General features: G+C 42.9%; 1 long non-coding RNA gene and 5 other non-coding genes across 6 annotated transcripts; 2 read left to right on the top strand and 4 right to left on the bottom strand.

The window, feature by feature from the left end:
- Positions 1-2,005: 2,005 nt before the first annotated feature.
- Positions 2,006-2,079, top strand: TRNAN-GUU (transfer RNA asparagine (anticodon GUU)). The gene has a single exon. It is a non-coding gene; the product is annotated as a tRNA-Asn (tRNA).
- Positions 2,080-9,633: 7,554 nt separating this feature from the next.
- Positions 9,634-9,706, bottom strand: TRNAK-CUU (transfer RNA lysine (anticodon CUU)). Its single transcript has one exon. It is a non-coding gene; the product is annotated as a tRNA-Lys (tRNA).
- Positions 9,707-10,722: 1,016 nt separating this feature from the next.
- Positions 10,723-10,794, bottom strand: TRNAH-GUG (transfer RNA histidin (anticodon GUG)). Its single transcript has one exon. It is a non-coding gene; the product is annotated as a tRNA-His (tRNA).
- Positions 10,795-10,894: 100 nt separating this feature from the next.
- On the top strand, positions 10,895-15,185 carry LOC147376263 (uncharacterized). Its single transcript, XR_015160906.1, has 3 exons — positions 10,895-11,216; positions 11,745-11,817; positions 14,194-15,185. It is a non-coding gene; the product is annotated as an uncharacterized LOC147376263 (long non-coding RNA).
- On the bottom strand, positions 11,604-11,675 carry TRNAG-UCC (transfer RNA glycine (anticodon UCC)). Its single transcript has one exon. It is a non-coding gene; the product is annotated as a tRNA-Gly (tRNA).
- TRNAE-CUC (transfer RNA glutamic acid (anticodon CUC)) lies at positions 14,271-14,342 on the bottom strand. Its single transcript has one exon. It is a non-coding gene; the product is annotated as a tRNA-Glu (tRNA).
- Positions 15,186-16,516: the final 1,331 nt, after the last annotated feature.

Here is a 16,516-nt window from a genome sequence, read left to right as displayed (position 1 = left end):
CTGAGAGCTGCTAATGAGGAACTAGGTTTGTAATAAGTGTAATGGATTCCCTCCTCCCCGGGGCACCGTGCTGCTTCTGAGCTCAAGCAGAAACCCAGCTAGTGGGTGGAAACTACTGCCCAGAGGTGGGGTCGGGTTTAGGGGGCAACTTCACCCTCACCGGGTCTTGTAGAAAGGCCTCTCCCTGCTCATTTCCGCCCAGGTGGAACCTCAGACATCCAAGACGTAATGATCTTTTCCAATTCATCCCAAGAATGAGATTTACCAGATCCACCTTCTTAGTCCTGTTATTGGAATTTTCTGACACTCCACGACAATTCTGAGTACTTTTCTCCAAGGTCACAAGGGAGTGTTCACGCAGCACCAAATGCACTTTCTGTGTCTCAGCACACCCCCACCGCCGCATCTTCCATCTCTTCTGTGGGGGCTGTTGGGGAAATAAATCCAGACTCAAAGGAACACGCATATTGATAAATAGAGTATTAGCTAATTTTATTACTGAGGAAAAAAAGTCAGAGCTCCTGCTTGTAGGTAGCCCACACAAGACTACAAAACTATTGTGGACTTCCAACTCTATTAATGTGGGATTAAAGCTGCAGTTGTCATCATCCTACCTTTAGTAAACAATCAGCATTACTCCAGGAATGATACTAGGCCTTCTCTGACAGTGCATCTACTAGACAGTACGCCGGGTTAGTAACATTTAATATTCCTCGGCAAGGAAGGCGGAGAGGCAGCGCGCCGCCGACTCGCTGCCGCGGAGGGCTGGGGCGGAGTCGGAGTCGCCCTGGGGGGCGTTTTCAACAGTCCTGTGGTGAGCCGGGGGTGTGCTCCCTCTACCGCGCGGGACCGCGGGCCCCTCGCCACCCGCTTAGAGGTTTGGACTCCTCATGACGTGGTGGTCTTTAGCCAAGCATTTCAGAGAGGAACATGTCATTCCAATTCGAGAGCATACAACAGTAAACAATCGTGGTCAGCGCGGTGGCGGACAGAAAGGAGGCAGGGAAAGAGTAATCAAAGTGATCTAACGAAAATAGGCATTTTCCGTTTTCTTTTGGCCTTTTCCCTCAGTGGCCAGAGCACCAGCACGCGCGCTCTTCGTCCCTCCTCGGGCTGCCTCCACTCCCACTCGCTGTCTCCTCTTCTTCAGCTTTCCCTGGTCGACCCTCCCTTCCCCTTAGGATGGACGACCCCAGACTGCGGCTGAATCGCAGTCCACGGTGGGGAGCTCGCTTCGGTCCCAGTGCGCACATGTCCAAAGTCGGGACCTTTGCCTAGTTTTTAATCAGCTCCGGGAACAAAAGTGCCTCCGGCTTGGAGAAACCTTTCCCGCCTTCCGTTTCCAGAGTTCCTCGTAGGTCCAAAAGCTTAAAGCACACACTGGAATTCTTCGTTGCCCTAGGACCTTGGGGTAGTATGCATCCTTCACCCAGCATTTATGATGCGGTGGACATGAGTTTGAGTAGGCTCCGGGAGTTGGTGATGGACAGGGAAGCCTGGCGTGCTGCAGTCCATGGGGTCGCAAAGAGTTGGACATGACTGAGCAACTGAACTGAACTGAACTACTAGGTGCGAGGCCCTGCCCTGGAGGACCCGCTGCATCGCGAGCAATTCCGAGATGCCTGCGGGTCGGAGTCCACAGCTGGAGGCACAGGGCGTGGGCAACGCAGTGGGGGCACAGCCGGTTCGTGTCCTTGGCACGGAGTGGTAACGTGGACGCCCTCAGTCCGGGAGGCTGCGGTAGTCACCTGGCGCAGGGCGGGCATTGAGGTGGGGAGGAGCCGGTGGGAAGGCTGTGGATCTGGCTTTCGGCCCTCAGAACCCCTTAGCTGACTCTCAGAAGTTCTATCGATGTCCAAACGTGACCAGCGACACCAACTCCGGGCTTCAGGGTCTCGCGCACACCTCCGGTTTCCGAAGTATGGGAATATGAAGGTAGTCCCGGAGAGAGGCTGAAAAGCAATTTCTGGGATCAGGACACAAATTAAGAGCACCAAGTCCTCGTGTCTCTGTGGCGCAATCGGTTAGCGCGTTCGGCTGTTAACCGAAAGGTTGGTGGTTCGAGCCCACCCAGGGACGTACCCTTTTACTTGCTCAAAGTCCTTTCTTGCAACTTCAGATTATCTCAAAGTTCTGGAGGCTGCAAAGTCCAAGATCAGAGTCCGGGACAGATATAGTTCTTGGTGAGGGTCTTCCCAGAGGCTTGCAGAAGGCTTGTACACTGAGAAAGGAAAACTGCCGCCCCTTCTGTTTTTGTAAGAACACTAATCCCAGCATTAGTGAGGGCCACACCCTCAGAAACTCATCTAAACCTAACTACCTGCCAACGGCTCCACCTTCTAATACTGTTACACTGGGGAGTTAGTGCTTCAACATATGAACTTGGGACGTTCAGTGCAGAATAGGTGGTAACATAGACATTCCTCAAGTGTCTAAAATGCCTTCATAGTGACTTAATTGCACAGACTTAATAGTCACATGAGTGGGAGAGAAGTTGTCCTGTGTAGTTCTTTTATTTTTTCTTCCTGGAGAGATTGTGTGTGTGTGTTTATACACAGAAAATCAAGGAATTATAGAAAGGTACATATATTGAGAAAATTCTCACCTCCACTACTCATTCCCAAAGGCCAAATACCAACCTGGTGGTTATCAATAAACAAATTTATTTTAAATAAAATTTTAAAAATTTATTTTTAATAAAGTCAACAGCATGACTTTATAATTTTTATAACAAAATAGTCACCTACTTTATAAATATATATATTAAAAACCTTGGGCAAACCAGGCTATATTCACCTGCTGTAACTCAAACTTGACTATAGGATGCTGAAGCCACAAGGCCAGCCATGACTGGCCAATTTCTATGACTTCTTAAAGCATTGGGATCTAGAAATCCCAAAGAATTTTCTTTTGCTTCTTTCTCCCCTTGTTTGCTTGTCTGATTTGAGCTAGAAGCTCACGGATAATTAATTTAACAAACAAAAATGAAAAGAAAAAAATCTAAAACCTCTACATTTTGAAATTTCATTTGCATTACCAGTATTTTTGTGGAAAAGAGAATCTAGCTATGGCATGAAAAGCAGCCAGTTAAAAGTATACATACATACATATCTCCAGTCCAGATATCATACAGGTCTAAAAACAACAAATAAATATTCTCAAATAAATGAAAGAATTCAGGAAATTAAAAAACCTCCTTTGAAAAACCTATTGATACAAAATGCAGCTAATGAGATGCTTTCACAATTAAAAATCTCAGGACTAGAACTGTACAACACAAAGCATGAACCCAGTGGAAACCATTAACATTAATAATAATGAATCAATATTGGTTCATCAATTGTAACAAATGTACCACACCAGTGCAGGAAGTTAATAACAGGGGAAGCAGTGTGGGTGGAGGAGAGAGAGCACATGGGACTATTTATTTTTAATCTCAAGAATGGAAAGACCGTATTTGCTGGGTATTATGCATTTGTTCCTCCAGATATATTCTCATCATGAACCACCCTATTATACACCCCAGAAAGAGTCTTCTTGAACTGTGCAGAAAGACTCTGCCCACTGCTTCTTGTTGGCTACAGCCAATGGGATGTACTGACTGGGAATGGGGAGGGTGGGAGGAATACGAAGTCAGGATAATTGTTTCCTGCAGGTTGGCAGTAGTTGTGTTCTTTGCCACTCCCCAGGACAGTTACTGTTCAGTGGCACTATACTATAGTTACAGCCTTACCTACAACTATTGCTTTCCCAGGTTCTAGAAACAGCTCTCTCCCCTTGGCCAATCAGGCCTAGTAAATGCTCTTCACTATAGCTAGCCCTAAGATGTTGCACCATCTGTTTAGTGACTGCATCCCCTTCTTAGAGCCCAAGAATACTGAGTTGGTAGGTCCCAGGAAACCCTCTTACTCCTCAGCAGGTCTGGGTTTCAGAGGGCCTCAGGGAATATGCCACAAAGTTATCTGAGAGCTCATTGCATCTGTTTAGCTCATTAGCAGAAGTACAATTACAACTTTCTTCCTTCAGAAAATACCCCTAATAAAACTTCTACTGTCTTGCAGGGAAATTTTTTTTCTAAGAATGACATAAAACTCAAAATCCCTAGGGAAAGGAAAAAAACCCAATACCTTTACCTACATAAAAGGTTTAAGAATTTGTTTAGCTAAAAAAGGGCTTCTCTGATAGCTCAGTAGGTAAAGAATCTGCCTGCAATGCAGGAGATCCCAATTCGATTCCTGGGACAGGAAGATACCCTGGAGAAGGGAAAGGATACCAACTTCAGTATTCTGGCCTGAAGAATTCCATGGACTGAGTTGAACAGATCTGAGCCACTTTCACATGTACATATGTAGCTTAAAAAAAAAAGGTAAATGAAGCACTCAACATCTGGCAAAGCCAAGGCCTGGGTGATTCAGCTTGTAAAGATATAAGTCACTTTTATTATTATTGTCATTATTTTTTTTATTTTTGACTGTGCTTGGTCTTTGTTGCTGCACAGGCTTTTCTCTAGTTGAGGTGCACGGCCTTCTCATTGCAATGACAAGCCACTTTTAGATTCAAACGATTTATTACTTACATATACAACAAAAGGAAGAGTAGTTGAAGGTATAGACTTCACGACTCCTCATCTCCAACATCCAAAAAGATGTCACTGAAACAAAAGGGGTCAGTGACTGTAATGCAAGTTGTGGGATACTCTGTTATTGAGGAGTTAATTCTAGACTGCAGCTAAGAGTTTTACAGTCTGCAGCTGTCTTCAGAGAAGGAGTGGGGAGGTAAGCAGAATGCCTTAAGTGTGATTAGAAGCTGCAAGGCAATGAAAAACTGTCCCAGGGTAGACAGGGAGGGGAATGGAAACTGTCTCCTGGCTGCTCTTCACAGGCCTCCCATCCTCTCCTGTTTGGGGACAATCACAAGGTGCTTTGCCTTGTGGTAAGTTTCACAATAGTTGCACTTCAAGTCTTCGCTTGTGTGGCCTGTGCAAATACATAGAATGTCACTTGGGTGCCACAGCAGAACTGTTCCTCTACAATATTCAAAAGACAACAAATTGGTAAAATACTTGAATCATTACAACATATGAAAAGCTTTTTTATTTAGTATTTATGTTTAGCAAGCTTATATATGCACATAGTTTAGAAAGTCAAACACTTACAAACCTGGTAATGAAAACCGACAGTCCCCTGAACCTCTCTGCCATTTCTTGGTCCCTAGAAGTAACTACTTCAAATTCTTTTAATCAGTGATTGGCTATTAATCTGTTTCTATAAACAAATAATGTTAATTCTTGATTTTCTAGTTTTAGGCACTTTATCTCTCCTTTACATATTCCCACGACACTTAGCACTACACACACGTATACATTTTTCACTTTTCCATTTTCCCAATTGTGACGGTTAATTTTATGTGTCAGTCTGGCTAGGCCATGGTACCCAGATACTGGGGTCAAATATTAATCCAGATGTTCCTTTGAAGGTATTTTTTAGATGAAATTAACATTTAAGTCAGTAGACTCTGAGTAAAGCAGATTATCCTCCAAAATGTGAGTAGGCCTCATCTAAGCCACTGAAGGCCCTAAGAGAAAAAGACTTAGATCCCCAAAGGAAGGAAGAATTCTGCCTCTAGATTCTGTTTTCAGGTGAGAGTTACAACATCAATTCTTCCCTGGGTCCCCAGCCTGTTGGCCTACCCTGAAGAGTTATAGATTTACCACCCTCCACAATAACATCTCTGTATACAAACTAAATTTCTATATACATATGTGTGTATCTTCTATTGGTTCTGTTTCTCTGGGAAACCCTAATATATCAATATGCTTGTGTCATAATTTTGAGAAATTAATGATTATCATTTTTACTATACAAACCATTGACAGAGAATTTAATGTGATCACTTTTTGAATATATTTTTCCCTTGGCAGTAACAATTACGTTACTTTTCCATTTGCTTAATTTTCCATGTATTTATTATTGAATTATAACCAATTTCTGTAAGGCTTCTCTCAAGAGCTTTCTCATTGTTTTCTGCTGCTGCTGCTGCTAAGTCTCTTCAGTCGTGTCTGACTCTGTGCGACCCCATAGACAGCAGCCCACCAGGCTCCCCCATCCCTGGGATTCTCCAGGCAAGAACACTGGAGTGGGTTGCCATTTCCTTTTCCAATGCATGGAAGTGAAAGGTGAAAGTGAAGTTGCTCAGTCATGTCCTACTCGTAGTGACCCCATGGACTGCAGCCCACCAGGCTCCTCCGTCCATGGGATTTTCCAGGCAAGAGTACTGGAATGGGGTGCCATTGCATTCTTTTCTACAGCTATATTTAATTGTGTGGTTGTATTGCCATTTATTTAGTCACCCCCAAACTGATGGACCTTTGGAGAATTTCCAATTTTTTAGTTAATAAAAAGTGTTTCTTGAATAACTTTGTACACAATTTCACACTTGTATAGCTATATTGTAGGATAAACTTCTAAATGTGGATTGCTGAAGTAAAAAAAAAGTTTGTGAAAATTTTTTATATTGCTCGAAAAGCACCCTGTAGAACTTGTACCAATTTACCCTCTTGTTAACAATGTTTATTCACTCTCCAACATATTAAACTTCAAGAAATTTACCATTTCCTATAGCTGAAAATTTATTTCAACTTAGTTTTAAATTGCACTACTTTTGTTAATAGCAATGTTGAATGTTAAGTATCTTCTCATATGGGCAAGCCTTTTATATTTTCTATTCTTTATATGTTTGCTATTTTTATTGGGTTATTGGTTTATTTCTTGTTGGCTTATAGTTCTGTAAATATTAGGGAAATTAGTCTTTTGTACATGATGTGTGTTCTAAAAATGTAGATGTCCAGCATGGTATGATAAATTTGGTGCAGCCACAGGAAGGGAGGAGAACCAGAAGAGAAGGTTATTATACTCACCGGTCCCAGATTGGGGTCACCGCTGGCAAGCGCAGGGCCACACAGAAGTGCAATCAGTAGGGTGTTCAGTTGAACAAGTGGGGAGCAGTGAGAGCCAGGGCCTATGGGCTGCAGCCTTCACTGGGGTCCTGAGTGGGATCTAAGGAAAGCAACCCAAGATGGAGAAAGAGAGGAAGGAAAGAGGAGGAGGGAGCAGCAGGGAGACAGGGAAGTGGAGGGAGGAGGGGAAAGTTAGAGTCCTGGTTGGGTTGCTTTTCAAGGGTTTCAGTTGTTTTTGTGTGTGCAGTCACAAGGGGCCTGTGAGAAGGATGTCGATAAACTGAAGCATTAACTCAAAATGGAGGGTTTTTAACACGATATGAGTTGCAAATACTTCCCCAAATTGTTATTTGTCTTTCAACTTTTTTTATGGAAAGTCCATTCATTTATATAGTGAAATTCATCAATATTTTCTCTCAGGACTGAGTTTGTGTCATAGAACAGCCTTTTCCACACACACACCAAGAAAAAATAATTTTCATGTTTCTACAAGAATTTTATGTTCCTTTTCATTTTTATTTTAAATCTTTGATCAATTTGGAATTTACTTTTATGTAAAGGATGTCACTGGGCTTCCTTGGTGTGGCTTAGTGGTAAAGACTCTGCCTGTGATGCAGGAGATGCGGTTTCCATCCCTGGGTCAGAAAGATCCCCTAGAGGGGGCCACGGCAACCCACTCCAGTATTCTTGCCTGGAGAGTTCCATGGGCAGAGGAGCCTGGCAGGCTACAGTCCATGCGGTCTCAAAGAGTCTGACAAGACTAAGCGACTGAACACACAAAGGGTATGATATTCATTGACCATTATTTTTTTTCTCAGACAGCTACCTAGTTATTAAAAAAATGTTCATTAGAATTATTGATTTGAGTCCCTCTTTCTACTATATTACATTTTTTATGTATTTTGGTCTATTTTTGGACTTTATGCTGTCCTATTGATTGCTGTTTCATTCATACAAGATATTTTATCACTTTAATCATTATAATTTATGGCATTTTAATATTTCATAGGGTTAGTCCATCCTCATTCCTCTTTCTAAAAAAGAATTTCCCTGACAGTTACTGCTTGTTATTTTTCCATTTAAACTTTAGGATTATGTTATCTGGTTTGAATTAAAAAAAATTTCTTGACATTTTAATGAAAACTGTTAAATTCAGACATCAGGTTAAGGAGAGGTGTTCTTTCTGATGTTGAGTATCCTACCCAAGAACATGGTACATCTTGGTTGATAGGAAAGGAAGTTGCTCTAATACAGCTGTTCCTGAACTTGAGCATTTATCCAAATCACCTGGTGAGTCTGTCTGTTGGGCCCACCTCAAGAGTTTCTGAATCTGCAGGTCTGAGGTAGGGCTTGAGGATTTGCATTTCTCAAAAGTTTCCAGATGATTTTGGTGGTGCTTGTCTTGACACAACACCTTGAGAATTGGCTACTGTATTGATGATTTTGGAGATGGTTCCATATATAATGGAGTCTAAATATTTACAAACTTTAAAAAAAAGTAGGACTGGCCAATGATCCTTCTGAAGAAGTGGGAAGATGTGTATGACCAATTAAGAGGGAATCTCCGCATTGTGATGAAGAAGCCTAATGACTGGTGCCAAACTCGGCTTCCACTCACCTTGAAAACACGGACTTTACTCACACCACCCATCACAACACTGAATGGGAGACTTAACAGGGACATTGTAAACAATTTCGAGCCTTCCGGGTAGAGCAAAGTTCGATCCATAGTTAACTCAAAATGACCGATCAATATAGCCAATTCAAAAAGCTTGCGTGCAGCGTTCCAGAGAGACAGGATATATTCATCCAACAACAGCACTGCAATCTGCCCATCTGCCCTGCTCCAGGCCTTCATCCTTGCTCCTCCCGATCCTTTCCCCCTTTCTTAGCTCTTCCGCGTCCCTCCTTCTCAGCGTCTTCTCCTGGGCCCTCTCCTCTTTTTCTTTTGGAGATCAGTCCTTTGAGGCTGATGGACGTTTCAAAACCCAGAAAGCAAAGGCACTTTGCTTAGCACCTAACGGCGAACATTTTAACTACCTAAGAAGGCACTTCAAAACCTCATCCAGAATTTCCCACTGACTAAAAGAGAACGAAAGTGTTTCCGTTTGGTCGTGTCCTAAGACAGTGCAGGCCCCAACTTTTTGACACCAGGAAGTAGGTTCCTGACACCAAGAAGACAGTTTTTCCACAGCTGGGGTGGGGGTGAGGGTGAGGGGGGTGCGGGGTGCGGGGATGGTGTTCGGGAGGTAATACGAAGGATGGGGAGCGATGGGGAACAGCCGATGAAGCTCACCTCCTGCTGTGCAGCCCGGTTCATAACAGGCAGCGGACCCAAGGGCTGGGGACCCCTATCTTAAGACGTCTTCTAGGTGGGGCAAGTCGAAACAGAACAAAGGGCGAGCTCCGCGGGCCCCGGATTCGGTCCTCGGAGGAACCTGGTTCCAGGGAGCCGTGGATCAGGGACCCCAGGTCTCAACCTGAGATGCTGGAATCGGTAGCCCAGATTCCTCTTTTTGCTGAAATTCGGGCAAATAGAGGCGATTTCTGGAATAGTTAACTGAAGTTTAAAACAGCAGTGACAACAATAGTTATTTAGAAGCTGCTGGTTCAGTTGGCAGCGAATAAAGGAAGATTGAATAAAACCGAAGGTGGGTAGGAAAAACAAAAGCTTAAGTCGCCCAACGTGGGGCTCGAACCCACGACCCTGAGATTAAGAGTCTCATGCTCTACCGACTGAGCTAGCCGGGCACCGGTGCAAGCGGTCTTTCCTATAGAAGTATAGTTTCTTTCAAAGGCCTACCTTCACGGTCAAAGATACACGAAATTTAATTTGAAAGAATTCTCGGGCTCTAGGATTTTATAAATGTACTAGAAGCCTTTGCCACCAAAAAACTCGACCCTTCGATAGTGACGGGACTGCGAGAGGCCAAGGGGGCTCGCGGAGGACCCAGGAATCACGAATCCGGAAACCCCGACGTTACTTCAGATTCCTTTTATACAGGTTTTGAGACCTTTTGGTTAGCAAATTCCTTTGAGAACCCGGTGTCTGGGACCCGGAATACTGAAAAGGAGGCGAAGAAGCGCGAGGGAACGGGGATGACAGGCGCAAACTGCCGCAGGGATTAGGAGGGGAGCGGGAACCTGCTCTCGCGAAATATTGGTGTTGAGCCTCCTGCTTCCTTCCGGGTCCGAAACCCTTTTCCCGGTTCAACCATTAGGACCAGGGGGTGAGATGGAGGTGGAGCTGACGGACGCGTCTCTCGGAAAATAGGTCCAATTCACTATTCATTTGGGGCACGATTTTGTTTTTAAATACTAAACTTCGTGTGACCTGAGTAAAAGACCATATTCATTACGTGTAAAAGCCCCACTGAGATTTCAAGTCGGATGGAATTCAGAGCCTCAGGCGTGGGCGCTCACGGGAGATTTCTCTCCACCCTCCGAAACGTTCATTTCTCCAACTTCTGGAAGAGGTGCTGAGTTCCCGAGTCACCCGCGAAAAGCTGTCTCCTCTGCTCAGGTGAAGGCAGGCTTTTCTCGAAGCTCCGAGGCGCTGCACATCGCCCCGAAGCGCCTCTGCCGGGGCTGGTCAGGTTCGCCTAGGTCGATGAGCCGTAGAGTGAGCTCCACGGAGTGAGTTATTCGTCTAATTCATAGACTGCATATTCTGCGGTGCAGTCTTGAGCAAAAGAGGATTACAAAGTTTTTTTTTTAATAGCTAAAAGTCTCCGAAAAACAGACTGCTGACGCGAACTACAGTCATATGCCGTGACTCGGATTCGAACCGAGGTTGCTGCGGCCACAACGCAGAGTACTAACCACTATACGATCACGGCGTGCTACTTTCGCGGCGGCGCAGTGCGGTTGGATTTAATATCCTTTGAAACCGGACTGTCTTACTGTAGCTTTCTTTACCTAATTGGCGCTATTTGCACAGAAAATTCCAAATGTTTCCACTCACAACTTCGAAGCCAAGTCTGACACCCGAATCTGGGTCCGAGAATCCTGCGGTGCCGGCACCAATATCACCCCCTTTGCTGGACGGCGGCGCACTGTCGAGATCTGAGAGGTCTGTCGCCTGCAGCCCGGGACCGCGTCCCCAGTCGCCTTCCTCAAACCACTTCTCTCTTTCCCCTTCAAATATTCAAGGCGTTCGGCCTAGGTAACCAGAGCATTTGCCTATTTACACCTCCACCTGGTACCCTGGAGCTGATATTTCTGTTTCCTGAATGTTGGAACCGAAAGAGAAGCGGAGCTGGTGAGTTGCGAAAGGCTTTGAGGTCCCTTTATTTTTTTCTTGCTTCCCTCACCGTTCCTTGGCGCCCGCTCTCAGAAACTAAGGACTCTTGGGCTGACTTCAGTAAATCTAAGTCGCCTCAGAGTATTCAGAAAAACAAATAAAATCAGCCTCCTTTTCAGACATTACCTAAGGGCCCCCCAGAGGACAGTTATCGTAAACTGGTGCTAAGCAAGAGGCCAAACCCAGCAGATAGGCTTGGCTTGGTAGCTGCAAGAAAACTGGAGCTTCACTCTCGTTAGAATCTCCCTGAAGGCTTAGAGTTTGAGGACAAAGGGTGGTCAAAAGATATCTCTCCCTCCATTTGGCCTTCACAAGCAAGGTTTGGGCAGATGAAAAGATAGGCACTGCGTTGGCCGGGAATCGAACCCGGGTCAACTGCTTGGAAGGCAGCTATGCTCACCACTATACCACCAACGCACACAGGAAGCAAAACCGGTTTATTTCCCTATGACGAGTTGATTATTTTGGTCTGACTTTCATGTTTAGGGATTTAGGTTGAGAAATATTCAACACAAAGCCAAAGGACGAAAAGTAAAAGAAGACCTCTAGGATTTCTTCTGTGAGTATATTAAAAATTTTGTGATAGTTTTTTAGTTGCTTCAGAGGTTTAAGGAAAATCGATTTAGCTTATTTATTGTCTTTTGAACCGTGCCTCTGCAATCCAGCGGACAACTTCAGGCCTTAATGTGGGTGTTATCTCTGTACATATATTGTTAAGCGTTTCAGACTGCTTCCTTAGCACAAAGGCATAGAGGTAAAGTTGCCATTGAAAAGCTACATTTTTAGGATTTGGATACATATTGCCAAATTGCTGTGTGGCGCAACCTCACCGAAAGTGTATTACCAAATTATATTAGTCAATTAGATATCATCTTTTTATTTTTACGAAAGTGTAACATAAAAATTTGGAGTCTCATTTTAACTTGTATTTACTGTACTATTACTGAAGTTGATCATTTTTCATAAACTTTACTAATTATTTGTATTAGTTTTGAGAACTAAATCATACACTTGTTGACTTTTTCTATTGGGTATTTGTTTTATATGTATATTACTGACATGCTAGTTTGCCATTTGTCTTTTAATATTATTTATAGGCTTTCAGATGGGCAGTTTTCTGTTTTTATGTCGTTTTAACTGTCAGTTTTGCTTTCTATGTTTGTTTTTATCTTGAAAAAGTCTTCTCCAGCCCAATAAGATAATTATCCACTATTTTTAATTGTTTCAGTTCTTATATTTAATTATTTAATCCATATAATATATGAAATGGTAATCCCACTTCTATGAATTTATCAGAAAGTAGTATCCAAGGATAGACCAAGATGTATTCATACAGATGTTCATTAAAGTGTTATTTGTAAAGCCAAAATTTTAAGGACAAAAACGTAAAAGTCCAGAAACACAATTGATCAAATTCTTTTTATGAAAACCCACATGAGCTTTAAAAAAAAAAAAAAAAAGTTTATATTGTACATTGCTGGTGGGAGTATAAATTGATAGGACCTCGAAGGAGGGCATATTGGCACTGCTGCTGCTGCTGCTGCTGCGTGGCTTTAGTCGTGTCCGACTCTGTGCGACCCCATAGACGACAGCCCACCAGGCTTCCCATCCCTGGGATTCTCCAGGCAAGAACACTGAAGTGGGTTGCCATTTCCTTCTCCAATGCATGAAAGTGAAAAGTGAAAGTGAAGTCGCTCAGTCGTGTCGGACTCTAGAGACCCCATGGACTGCAGCCCACCAGGCTCCTCCGTCCATGGGATTCTCCAGGCAAGAGTACTGGAGTGGGGTGCCATTGGCATTACCCATCCATAAATGCACATATTTTTTGAACCAGCATTTCAGTTCTTGGACATTTATTTTACACATGTACAAAATGACTGGAGAAGGAAATGGCAACTCACTCCAGTATTTTTGCCTGGAGAATCCCTTGGACAGAGGAGCCTGTTAGGCCTCAGTCCATGGGGTCCCAAGAGTCAGACACGACTTAGCCACTAATGACGACAAAATGACATGTAGAAGATTATCTTTATGGCCGCAAGGGATTACAATAACATCCTAAGTGGAGAAGGCAATGGAACCCCACTCCAGCACTCTCGCCTAGAAAATTCCATGGACGGAAGAGCCTAGTGGGCCGCAGTCCATGGGGTCGCTGAGTCAGACACGACTGAGCAACTTCACTTTCACTTTTCACTTTCATGCATTGGAGAAGGAAATGGCAACCCACTCCAGTGTTCTTGCCTGGAGAATCCCAGGGACGGGGGAGCCTGGTGGGCTGCCGTCTATGGGGTCGCAGAGTCGGACACAACTGAAGCGACTTAGCAGCAGCAGCAGCTGTAGCTAAGTGTCATCAATAGGAAGCTGGTTCCATTAATTATGGAGTATCAATACAATGGAATACTATGTACCATAGTACATAGTATTGTACTATGAGGAAGGTCTTCATATGTAATCTGGAACTATTTTTAAAAATATATGTTAAGTGAAAAAGGCAAAGTTCAGAAAAGTGTGCATGGATTGCTATCATGTGTGTAAGAAAGAGGAACGTATTTAGATATATGTATGTATGCATGTACTTGCATTTAGAAAAAATTTATTTTTTATATTTATAGTATACTTACACTACAGTATAATTACAAAACTTACTATTGACTGCCTTATTAGAAGAAAACTAGAAGGCAGAGGTGAAAATTAGGTTTAATAGTTATGCCCTTTTGCATATTTGAATCCTAAACCATGTGACTATATTACCTTTGCAGAAATTAAATAAATTGAAAGAAATATGTTTTCCTTAAGTATATTTATTTCCACTGAAAAGTGTTAGAAATAACTTTAAAAATAGTTTGTAATAAAACAGTATGTAGAGCATATTCCATTTTGTATTTCAAAAACGGGTAGAAGCCATTTTTTATGTTCTTCTGTATTTTTTATGTTTCAGCTAAGGCCACCCATGGGGAAACTGAGTAGAAGAAAAGAAGTTAATCATTAAAAGTATTCAGGAGAGAAAACGAATATTTCCCTGACCGGGAATCGAACCCGGGCCGCGGCGGTGAGAGCGCCGAATCCTAACCACTAGACCACCAGGGACGATAGCAAAGCTTTGCGGATAGAAATATATGAGGCTAATTCAATGTGTGTCTCTGCTTACCCATTCCGTGACGTGTGTTCTTTCAGCTATCTAGATTTTGAGATTCTTCACTACTGGGCCCTCCAACTACCCCGAAACTACTTTTTCCTCGTAAAAAACTACTTTTTTTTTCTTGAAGTAGAAAACCCTGGAAAGAACACCCCAGCTTGGCTCCCAGAGCTAAGTGAGGATCGTATGCACACGATTGCAGTTTCCAAAATTAAAGACAAATGTCCGGAGAAAAGATCTAAAGACTAATAGGAAACTCTCAGCTTCCCCTGTTTGCTGTATTTCCTGAATTGCAATCAGCGGGAAGTAAAAGCCCCTAGCTGTGCTCTCCCAGGAATCTTTCCTTAAGGAATATAGAAGTCCTATAGCAGTTTTTGTTTTTGTTTTTTTCTTTTAAATCGCTTATGAATTTAGGCCAAACTCTGTTGACCAAAGCGAACATTACAGACAAGTAAAAGTGATTCAGCCCATGGGTGGTTGGTTGTCAGCAGGATCTGAGCATAATTCGTTTGTGGGAGACTAAGAGAAGACTTTTGGAGCTTCAGCAATTTCAAATATGAAGAAGGAAGAGAGGGAGAGAGGAGAAAGAAAAGAAAACTGGAGTGCATACCTAGACTGAAACAATCTTAAAAACCATACCCCTCAATGTATGCAAATTAGCTTTATAGGAGACAGAAAGCAAATATGGCAAAATGTTAACAATGAATCTTGGTGAAGGGTAATTGAAATTTTATTATTTTAAATTTTTGTACATTTGGTATTTTTCCAAAATAAAAATTTGAGAAAACCAAAAATGAAAGAGACAATCAAGTCTCCTCTCAGACATTTTTTGGTCAGAAGACTGCACTGTGATTAATTCTCTGCACATAAGTTCAAATATAAAGTTTAAAAACAGCCTCCATAATTTACGATCAGAAAACACTTCTGATAATAAGTGAAAAAGAGAACTAAAAAATTGAAGCAAAAATCAGCAGGACCTGATAGAAAAAATGAATGGTAGGATGCCAGATGTTTGCTGCTAAGTCGCTTCAGTCGTGTCCGACTCTGTGCGACCCCATAGACGGCAGCCCACCAGGCTCCCCCGTCCCTGGGATTCTCCAGGCAAAAACACTGGAGTGGGTTGCCATTGCTTTCTCTAATGCATGAAAGTGAAAAGTAAAAGTGAAGTCGCTCAGTCATGTCCAACTCTTAGCGACCCCATGGACTGCAGCCCACCAGGCTCCTCTGTCCATGGGACTTGCCAGGCAAGAGTACTGGAGTGGGGTGCCATTGCCAGATGTTTTGGGGGAGTTTATTGCTTCGTTTTGCTTTCAAAGTGTCAATATTAAACAGTTGTGTAAGAAAAGTGTCAATCCTCTGGTCATCCAATACACACTTTCCTAGGGAGAAGAGTAACTAAACACTAGACATTTATTTTCACAAAACCCAAGTAATCCTGGTGTCACAGTCACCAAGGAACCCAACAAAGCCCACTTTCTTTTACTCCATCTCTGTTCCCACTGGGCAGCTACCTGTATTCAAATGTTGAAAGAAAAATCTAACCCTCAGGGCAACATTTTGGGATTGTATCCAGGGTGGGCACAAGGCAATCCATTTTATTTTTCTGTGTCACAAAGGAAATCAGCCTCCTTATGTTTTGGTCAACTGTCTACTTTCATCAGTTTTTCTGCCACCTGCTGGTAATTTTCAGTAACAGGAAAAACTGGAAAGTACTGCAGTATTAGCTCTTACTTGGAGCAAGCCTCCTTTCTCAACCTCAAAGCACCAGGAGAAATCTCATCATTCAGAATAGGATTAAGCCTCCTCCTTCCTGGCACTACACACCTAAAGACGAATGAGAAGGAGTGCAATTCATTTACTTCATTCCACATTCTATTTTCTTTTTTCCTTTTTGCAAACATTTACAGATTATGTGCCGGAGTAGGTACTGAAGATACAAAAATACATGTAAAAAGCTCACAGTCTAGAGGAAAACCAAATAAACAAGTGAATAAAAGAGAATAGATAGGAGGAGATTGAGCAGATGTACTTTCCTCTGTTCTCTCTGCTAATACCACTAAAAACCCTGAACATTTCATATAGAACAACATATGAGGCTCTGAAAAATAGAAAGAGGCAGACTAGC

This window comes from Bos grunniens, chromosome 3, assembly GCF_055505025.1.
Source record: "Bos grunniens cultivar Pamir isolate PY7600 chromosome 3, Bosgru_T2T1.0, whole genome shotgun sequence".
Classification (NCBI taxonomy): Eukaryota; Metazoa; Chordata; class Mammalia; order Artiodactyla; family Bovidae; genus Bos; species Bos grunniens.
The sequence above is the reverse complement of the archived record's forward strand: the minus strand, read 5'-3'. Positions and strand labels throughout refer to the sequence as shown.